The sequence below is a fragment of the Sus scrofa genome, chromosome 15 (assembly GCF_054392235.1).
Source record: "Sus scrofa isolate SSC_HxYL_T2T_F1_AM1 chromosome 15, Sscrofa_HxYL_maternal_Yorkshire_Landrace_v2.0, whole genome shotgun sequence".
Lineage (NCBI taxonomy): Eukaryota > Metazoa > Chordata > Mammalia > Artiodactyla > Suidae > Sus > Sus scrofa.
Genome location: NC_139397.1, coordinates 137,628,527 through 137,638,965, shown reverse-complemented (window position 1 = coordinate 137,638,965; position 10,439 = coordinate 137,628,527). Strand labels below are relative to the sequence as shown.

The 10,439-nt window shown below is 39.3% G+C and overlaps 1 long non-coding RNA gene across 1 annotated transcript; it reads left to right on the top strand.

Moving 5' to 3' along the window:
* Positions 1-2,145: 2,145 nt before the first annotated feature.
* On the top strand, positions 2,146-9,769 carry LOC146396153 (uncharacterized). Its single transcript, XR_014830397.1, has 3 exons — positions 2,146-2,402; positions 4,949-6,616; positions 8,466-9,769. It is a non-coding gene; the product is annotated as an uncharacterized LOC146396153 (long non-coding RNA).
* The last annotated feature ends 670 nt before the right edge of the window (positions 9,770-10,439 follow it).

The window sequence follows — 10,439 nt, the reverse complement described above, 5'->3', positions numbered from 1 at the left end:
ACTGTAATTTTCAGCATACAAGTAATGATGGGTGGTGATTTTTGAACATTCACCACGGAAAGAACTTTACATAAATAATCTCATTTGCTTCCTAAAACAAGTATGCACTATATATATATATATATATATATATATATATATATATATATATATATATTTGTCTTTTTAAGGCCATACCGGCAGCATATGGAAGTTCCTAGACTAGGGGTCTAGTCAGAGCTATTGCCGCTGGCCTTTGCCAGAGCCACAGCAACGCCAGATCCGAGCTGCATCTGCAACCTACACCACAGCTCATGGCAACGCTGGGTCCTTAACCCACTGAGTGAGGCCAGGCATCGAACTCGAAACCTCATAGTTCCTAGTAGGATTCGTTTCTGCTGTGCCACGACGGGAACTCCAAGTATGCCCTATTATAATCACCATTTCCAGATGAAGAAGTTGAATAATGGATTACATGATTTGCCCAAAACCACACGGCTTGTTAATGGGAGTCTAATGAATCCATCAAAAGTAGCAGGGGAGTTAGGCTAGATGGGATTAGATTAACCCAGTGGCAGCTTCCTACCCATACGTCTTGCACTGTAGGCTCAGATAGGCTTGAAGGTTAGGGAAGATGGAGTGTGAGCAATGTAAGCACTTCCTCTGCTTCCTGGAATACCCTCGAAACCAGTATCGTATAGGGATGATGGGTTGTTAATACCCAGGAACGCCAAATAAATATATCCCAGGATGAGGAAGGAGATGTGACAGACCACTTTCCTGGGTCTTTCTGATCCATCTAAATTGCTTTAGGTTTAGTTCAGTGCGGAATAGCCAGTTTTTGTGAGGGCATAGTATCTAATACAGTAGTAAAAGTTTACACTCTACACTAAACTCTGGGGATGGTCTTTTTTTTTTTTTTTTTCTTTTTTATGGTGGTCTATTGGAGCCAGAAGAACAAATTTCCAGACCCATCAGGATGGAGCACACACATTGCAGAAGTATTTTGCCTTTCCAATGGGTTTAAATCACATAGAAACAAAATCTGAGCCCTTTCATGTAGATGGAACTAAAGGGTCTGATATCAGAACACAAAATAGCACTTTACCAAAAAAATCCAGATTCTTTCAGATCCAATACAAATACTCCTGAATCACCTGGGTCCATTTCCAAATAAAACCCGTGGGTTAATGAAATTGCCAGATGTGACTACTTGCCAAAATATCAAGCTGCTTTGTCAGTGAGCCCCTACCTTAGGGGAGCACAGGATAGGGGTTGAATTATTTTTCTGATTTTATCCCTCTAAACAAAAGAACATTTGCAAGCTTCAAAGGTAGTTATTACTATTTGAACAATTTATACCACAAGGGGTTCTCTGTTTCATAGATAGAGTGGATAAAACCCTGATTTTTTTTTTCTTTTTAGGGTCACACCTATGGCATATGGAAGTGCCTGGGCTAGGGGTAGAATTGGAGCTGCAGCTGAGGCCTATACCACAGCCACAGCAACACTGGATCCCAGCCTCATCTGAGACCTACGCCACGGCTTGCAGCAATGCGGTATCTTTAATTCACTGAGCAAGACCAGGGCTCAAACCAGAATCCTTATGGACACTATGTCAGGTTCTTAACTCACTAAGCCACAATGGGAACTCCCGAGCCTGACATTTTAAGTAACTTTTCTCACCTTCACAAATGGCTTCTCTTCTGTTCTCCTACAGAAGTTACCTATGCTCTTCCCCACCCATCTCATACCCCAATATACCTCTGGATCATTAATGTATGGATCAAAAGAAAGAAATTCACTTGAGATATCTAAATTCAGAAATGTCTAGTTTTAATATTGTTTCTCTACTTTGGTTTCAATTGTGAACGTTGTGAAACAATTTTTGTCTGCTGAGGAGAGGCAAATATTTCCTTCCTGAAGGGTGAATCACTCAGAAAATAATAAATCCTACCCGGGGGCTCTTTTTTAATGTTGCAATTCCTTCCTTAATGGGGACGTCTGACCCCCATCACCCCTCTTCCCATTCTAAAAGTACAACCTCAAACCCAAATAAATAACTTCTATCATCAAAGAGCTCGGAAACAAAATGCTCTTTGAAAAACAATGGTGGCAGTGCCTTAAGACTTACTGTGCCAAATAACTTTAACAGAATCCCTCTAAAACCAGGCAAGATGTTAAAACAACGATGCAGACAGATTAGCAACAACAGACTTTAAAAGCATGTTCTTTAAAAGATCCCAAAGCTGTCCTGAATGGGCACAGAGGAGGCTGAACAATAGACGGCATTTCAAGGAACGAGGGAATCCCTTATTTCGATCTCTAGCAAGAAAAAAAGAAAAGGACTAGCAGATAATGACAAATGACCTGAAGATGAGGAAAGGCGACGGTAATACAGCCCTGCCTGCGGCAAGAAAGAGGTTTGTCTGTCCTGGAAATCAGAGCAGGCTGCTTTTCTGATGTGGGAGGAGGAGCCCTTCTTTGTCACACTGGGGAGCTTTACTGTGTCTTTGAAGCAAAGATGCATACACTGTATCGTGTTGGTTAGATGAGCCCCTTCAGTTTCAGGGATGAAGGTTGATTCAGTTTTGGGATGAAGTTGATAACCAGCTAGAAAGCTATACCTGAACGAAACCAGGAAAGTCCTGCTATTCAGGCAAAAGAGGCTGGAAACCTGGGTTCTAGCCAAAGGTTGGCAGTCTTGACACAAGGGCCAGGATAATTTGTGGTTTGCAGTACAATGTAGCTCTACAGAGGCTTGGCTTTGTGGAATGGCCAGAGAATCAAGAAACCTGTGTTCTGTACCCCATGGGTGCTATTTCCCCAACTGTAAATTGTTATGTTTGGATCTACGGGTCTTAAATGTGTTTCTCTTACTCTTTATCCCATCCATTTTCTTTAAACTTTTTGGACAGGTGGTATTTCCCTTTTTTCTTTCTCCTTTGCTGCATTGCATGTGTTTCCCTCTCTTAAGGTAGTGTTACATTGTGTGTTAGTTAGTTTGGGCTGGAGATTGACTAGATGTATATCTTCTAGATGAAGTATCTAGTGGCAGTATCCACATGTTATACTCTGTTCTGCAGTTTCCCAACACTTAAAAGGCAAAGGAGTGAATTATCTTGTTCTTAGTTGGATACTTTAAATCTCCATAGAATAGATATTCCCAAAATTAAAAAAACATTTTTTGATATGATTTGTTACTTACCTTGGTGCCTAGTTGGCTACACCCAATCATTAATTCTAGCTTAAACCTGGGTCCAAATATTTCTTAATCCTCAGTCTCATATTCAAATAATGAGACAATAACACCTTCTATGGCCCCCCTTTTTTTGAATCTAAAGTATTCAGAGATCTTCAGATAAAAATGAATTCCAGACTAAGTACACTGCATTTTTTTTTCTCCCTTATCTCAGATCAAAACAGCTCATCCTTCCATTTATTTTGTCCCTGCTTCTCCTTCTTTGCATGGACACCTCTTGCCGACTTCAAAATTGAAGTTTGGCTTTTTTCATATCCTTAAAATGCTAAATGCTCCTTGGAGGACTTCATATAAAGAACAAGTCATCTTTCTTTAGAAACACGGATAATCATTTTCTTTTCAGACAGCTCTCTCAGAAGACCTTGCTATGACATACCTTGTAAGTTGAAGAAATAACATTTCTATGAAAATAAATGACCAAAGCCACTTCAGAAAGCAGCAAACTTCAAACAACTTGGTAATTTGTAGCCCCCTCTGACATCCCAAGTGCATAATGGACTTGCAAAGACTTCGAAGATTAAGTCAATTAACTATGAAGTCACAATTCTATTTAAAACATTTCCCCTTTAATATATTTATTTTTTTTTGGAAAATATATTTGCTGATAAATATTCCCCAAGAAGCCACTGTGGTTTGCATCTCTGCTCTGGGTAGCCCATTTATCCAAAAGATGCAGTTGAGAAAATCCACAGACTTAAGGCCAAATTTAGCCCTTGTGGGATATAAAATCTTATTTAAAAAATAAAAAATAATTCAGGTACTTTGAGAGTTACCTTGAAATAACATCCTGGAAAGAGTATTTTTCTGCTTGGGACATAGGCATTGGGAAAAAAAAAAAATCAGTGGTGTAACCGAACATGAACCGTTGGAGGCTTCTGTTCCGGTGATGGGGCCACTTTATTGAGTCCTGTCACCCACACTGGATTTACAGGCTTTAGCAGAGAGCTGAGGACGGTAAATTCTGAGGCCTGCTTGTTAGAACCCGGGAGCATTTGACAATGCACATAATTAATGATCATTTGCTAAAAGTATTTTGGGAGATTTTATTCAAACAAAGTAAAAAAGAAACACATTAAATATTAGTCCTGTTATATATTATGAGACATTACATCCATTTGTCTGCCCATAAATCATTTAGCTATGAATACTTAAGAAGAGCAAGAAAGTGATACCCTATGTACATTCTGAGATAATATTGTCTTAGTATTTGATTACAGGCCCAGTGTCCTTAATGGACAGATTCATGCTCCATATCCAATGTCCAGTTGGAGCTGGGGCACTAAGAAATGGTAACAGGAGGATTTTAGAGCAGGATCAACCAGAGTTCAAGAGTGTGAACTTAGTGATGAAATAAGACTTTTACTAGACTCGTCAGAAGATCCCCTTTGTCTCTTTTACTGTATCACCTTCCAGTGATCGGTTTTGTTGCCCCAGAATGGGTTTTTGTGTGTATGAATGCAGTGTGTGTGTGAATATGGGTGTGTGTGGATGTATACTTTTGGGGAGGGAAGGTCTTAAACATATTTGACCTGGTTTTACTATCTTTTTGTTGGGTCAAAGAAAGAGAGGAGGACGGTGGCTGCTTCTGTGAGAGCTGGAAGAATAAATCCAACTATTGAAACCAACAGAAGATTTATTCTTTTTGAGCAGCAAACAGTCATTTCAAAAGGAATTAAACCCGAGCTGAATCTTGGTCTTTTATCACAGGGTGATATATAAATTTGAAGAGAAGAAGAAAGAGAAGGAGAAGGGGGAAGAGGAGAAGAAAGAAGAGGGGAAAGAGAAAAGGAAAACAGAAATATTGTGTGCAAAACACAGGCACCCAATGCAGGATTTGTGGAGCGAGGTGGAGAGTCAGTAGTTTGTTTTAAAGTGCTGACTGCCATGGACATGTCATGTGATTTGGGACAAACCACTTAAACTTTCTGGCCTCAGAATGCAACTTTGAAAAAAAATGAAGGAAAATCAATCACTAAGATCACTCAGGACTTCCTAATTGTGAATATTTATGATTCCAAATTGACATTTTCAGGAAACACACAATCACACAAAAAATGTGGATTTTTGGTCCAAATGATCCATATAATTGTTTTACGTCTCTGGTTCAGTAGACACAGGCAAGCTATGTCTGGCTGCCACTGTATATCATTCCTATAGGTACAAACTCTAAGCATTTACTGCCTGCCTGGGAAGGAAAAAGTTCTAAAAGAAAATTATTTAAGGTCATACAAACAAAGGGTGAGAGAGCTTTAAAAATTTTTTTTTTGTTGTTAAATTTGAACTAAGTGCCAATCTTTAAAAATTGGCTGAAGAATAAGAAGGACTTCACATATTTGTTGAGACAAGTTGGTTCATACAACTTGATGAACAAATTGACTTCTTTGGAATTTGTTTTTGATATTCCTTCTTAGTTTCTGGATGCCAAAAGTAGAAAATTTGGAACTTGGAACTTCTAACTTAAATGTTAATTGCATCCACGAGTTTTAAAATTTATGGTGATTTATACATAATAGTTCAAATGAACATTATAAAGATAAAGGTACACCCTTAAAAAAATTAAATGTAGTAACAAATAACTCACCATGTGTGGTTTCATACCAATTATTTGAAGAAAATCTCTCTATATTAATATTTTTGTCAGTGTCTGCTACAGCTTTTCCCTAGAAAAATCTACCTCTCAGCGTAGTACTAAAGAGTGAGTTAAGGGATCAAGAAACTAAAGCTTTTTTCATTCTTATTTCTGAAATTCAGGTCATTTTTAGTATAGAAAAATTCTTTCAATTTTTGTGTCTGCTCGTAGTGTCTACACTAAATAAGATGTGGAAAAAGATGAAAAATGTATTTCAAATCCACACTTAACTCATGATTATGAGATCTTGAATCCACTTTAACTTCTTCAATTGGTACAGCTTCTATGGAAAACAGTATTTTACCTCAGAAAACAAAGTATAGACCTACCATATGATCCAGCAATCCCACTCCTGGGAACATATTTGGATAAAACATTCATTTGAAATTATACATGGACCCCTGTCTTCATCGCAGCTCTATTCACAATAGCCAAGACATGGAAACAACCGTAGTGTCCATCAACAGATGAGTGGATTAAGAAGATGAGGTACATATACACAATAGAATACCACTCAGCCATAGAAAGGACAAAGCAATGCCATTTGTAGCAATATGGATGGAACCAGAGATTCTCATACTAAGAAAGAGAAAGACAAATACCACATGATATCACTTATTTGTGGGGTCTGAAATATGGTACAGCTGATCCTATCCACCAAAGAGAAACAGATCATGGCCAAGGAGAGCAGACTTGTGGTTGCCAGGGGTATGTGGGGAGGGAGTGGGATGGACGGGGAGTTTGAGGTTGGTGGATGCAAACTGTTACATTTGGAATGGATGGGCAAAGGGTCCTACGGTACAGCACAGGAAACTGTGTGACTGGGTCACTTTGCTGTACAGCAAAAATTGAAGAAACATTGTAAATCAACTATAATTTAATCAAAAAAGTCAAAAAATATAAAAAATTAAAAACAATTTTCACCATTGGATTTAGATGAAAAGATTCCCTTCCTGAGAAAATGGCTCTGTTGAAATAGATATTCTCCCATCATGTCTTATTCACTTTCAGCCAAGTTGAAGAAAAAAAACAAAAGGTTAATCACACAGTGTTTTGAGTTTCAAGGGGTTCTCTGGGGGTGGAAGTGGGGCAATGGGCACTTAACACAACCAGAAGTTGGCAGATGAACCAACAGCTGAGCCTTTTCTTCCCCAGGGTTATATTAAGGCTTTAGTTCCCAGCTATGCCTATGTGCCAACCAACAAAAAAAGGCACACTGTGTTTTAAATAATGCAGCCTGAGCCATTTGAGGCAGTTAGAGATTTATAAGAAAAGGCAGCCAGGAAATTTCTCTGCTGCTGCAGTTGGAAAAAAGTCATGGTCCATTTGGTTAGTCTATTTCCTTCTCTTAGATGCCAAAGAAGCACTAAGAGGCGGCAACTTGGGGTACTGATTAGAGCAAAGGAAAAGGTTACCATCTGTCAAATCTTGATGGTGGGTAAATGGCCATTTATATATTGATCTCTATGTCTTTCTGAATATTTGAGAATTGAAAAAAAAAATTGAGTATACATTTGGAACCAAGCCTTGGGTTTCAAATCCCTATCACCTTACTTTCCAGATGTGGTGGCCTTGGACCAGTTATTTAACTTCTCAGAGTCTCAGATCCCTCATTAACACATGAATAATAATACCTACCCTGTGGGTTGACTTGAGGATCCTATCTGACTATACAATGCCTGACAAGTGGCTTGTTTCTTTTTTGGTAACAACAAACTCAATATTAAATAGAAACTCAGGAGTTCCCATTGTGGCTCCGCAGTTAATGAATCTGACTAACATCCATGAGGACACAGGTTTGATCCCTGGCCTTGCTCAGCAGGTTAAGGATCTGGTATTGCCATGAGCTGCGGTGTAGGTCACAGACACGGCTTGGATCCAGCGTTGCTGTGACTGATGTAGGATAGCAGCTGCAGCTCCAATTGGACTCCTAGCCTGAGAACGTCCATATGCCTTGGGTGCTGCCCTAAAAAGCAAAAAAAAAAAAAAAAAGAAAGAAACTCAGCTGAGAAAATCAATCTCTAAGGAAAATTTCTGGGAAATGAGGCATTGTATCTGTTCTTCTAGATTTTTATATTTACTTCTGGATTAAGTCAGATCACTGGTGATCTGAGGGTCTGCAGCATATCACTTATAGTGGGAGCCTGTCAAGATGTTTATACTCCTTTGTCCTTGGGAAAGATGCCATGGGCTTTCAGTGGGGAACACTGTTGAAATAGTCCTATTAAACTTGTGTGCTCACTTTAAGTGTGCTGTGGGGATGCGGTTCACTGCAAGACACTGGACTCTTCCATGGGCCCCAAGGGAGACATTCCTGTCTGATCTTAACATCACAAATAATTGTTTCTTCTGCGTTACTTCCTTGTTTCTCTCTTAAAACACTGCAGACTGTTAAAGTGATTGGGTTTACCTTAGGGGCTGGTAGCTAGGAACTTGCAAGTCAAATTAATGATGTACCCAGAGCAGCTGGATAGGCCCTTATGATATGGATTCGCATTCAGTTTATTTCAAAACCCATTTTACTTCTGTATTCTTGTTTTCCTGATTTGTTTTTTCACTTTTTTTTTTTTTTTTTTTTTTTTTTTTGCTTTTTAGGGCTGCACTTGCAGCATGTTCAAGTTCCCAGGCTAGCGATCGAATTGGAGCTACGGCTAACAGCCTACATACACCACAGACACAACAACGTGGGATCTGAGCCGCATCTGCAAACTACACCACAGCTCACAGCAACACTGGATCTCCGAGGAATCGAACCCTTATCCTCATGGATTCTAGTCAGATTCATTTCTGCTGTACCACGAAGGGAACTCCCCACTTAAAGTTGATGTCATCCTGCTATATTTTAGATATTCTTATAAGTCATCTTAAGTTCTTCAGTAGTATAAATAACCAGGTGAATTTATAAGTAAATCATGATTATAAATAAGTCAATAAACAATATATAGTAATTATTATTATTGATAATAATAGACATTTGAGGTGCAGCTAAAAAGAAAGATGAAGATAGTAAATGTTTCCAAAGAAGATGACTGGTATCACAGCAGGTCTGAATATTCTTAAATGGCTTAAAACTATTCACCATCATACATACAGAGTTCATTAAGGGATTTAATTAATTCAAAGAATATTCAAGGAGTACACGATCTATGCCAGGCACTACTATAGGCTGTAGCGGGAAAACCATGGTGACAGTTTCAGAACACCTTGTAGTACAGGAAATTGATTTTAGAAATTGGAATTTGGGAGTAGATGTAACAGGGGATCATGGTTGTGGAAAATGAAAGAGAAGAATTGTTTTGGAAGGAAAGGAAACAATGAAAACACAAGGCAAAAAGGAGACACGTGTTGATGTACAGAGAAAAATGGGGCTGGACTGGGCTGGATAATGAATTTCTAAGGAGGAGATCTCTTGCAAAGTGTGGCCATGAGGAGATAGGCTCAGGAGGGTGGTCTCTCTCATTGAGTTTTGGGGAGGAAGCTGGGGAACTAGCTGAAAATCAAAAACTTGGCTAAGAATGGAAACCCCCAGATCCCAGAGTTGACTCTCTTTCTGAATACTAGGAGATGGCAGCAACTTCACATCAGAGGAAAGGTTCAGGACCCAGGGTCGGTGGTATCTTGGCTCTTCTCTACTATTTTTTACTATTTCCACAGGAACCAGAAAGTTATTACAAAGGCCTTGCCTTAGCTGTTGCCGTGCAAATTTGGAACCGATTAATTTATGATATTCCTTAGTCTAAAGTTGCTGTCTCACATATCCCCTTAATGCCATCTCATTTCTGAGTTAAGGGAGTTCTAAGTACTTCTTGGAAGATACGTTTTTATTTTAGATCTTGGTTGGTATCTGGGCACCCTTATTGGGGATATTTTGGGAATAAACTGGGCCTCAGGAAAAGATCACAGGCAAAAAGCTAGAAAAGCCTTTGTGTTTTATATAGCGTGTTATTATTTACAAAACTCTTTCACTGTTATCAAAAGGATGATCTTCTCTACTGGCTCAAGTTGTAAATACAGTAACCTCTGTATGTTTGAAAATATTTGTTTCTTTTCTTACCTGAACTATTCATATGAAGTAAAGTACTTTCGTATGAGGTTAACCACCTCAGAATTGTCCCAGAGCACCGGGGGCCTATTGAGTTTGAAGGAATTTTATACTTATTTTTAGTGTCAAAGTAGGAAGCGGAGAAGGAGGAGGAGGAGAAGGAAAAAGAAGGGGAAAGGAAGAGAACATGAACATTTTCTCTGCTGTTTCTCGGAGCCCCAGGCTGTTTCTTTTAAAGACTGGTCATGAACATCCAAGGGTGAGACGTTCCTGCTGCTGGGAAAAGTTTGGTCTCTCCATCTCTCCCCAGGACACAGCAGTGACCTGCTTTGGGGACAAATTTGGAATCCTTGGCTCATACTTTGTCGCTCAGCTCTCGTGTCCCAAAGCCCATCATAGTACCAGTCGCACATCCTCACTTCCCCGACCCTGACTATTTTTTGGTTTTGTTTTTTGGTCTTTTTAGGGTCATACCCTCAGCATCCGGAGGTTCCCAGGCTTGGGGTTGAATTGGGCTGTAGCTGCCA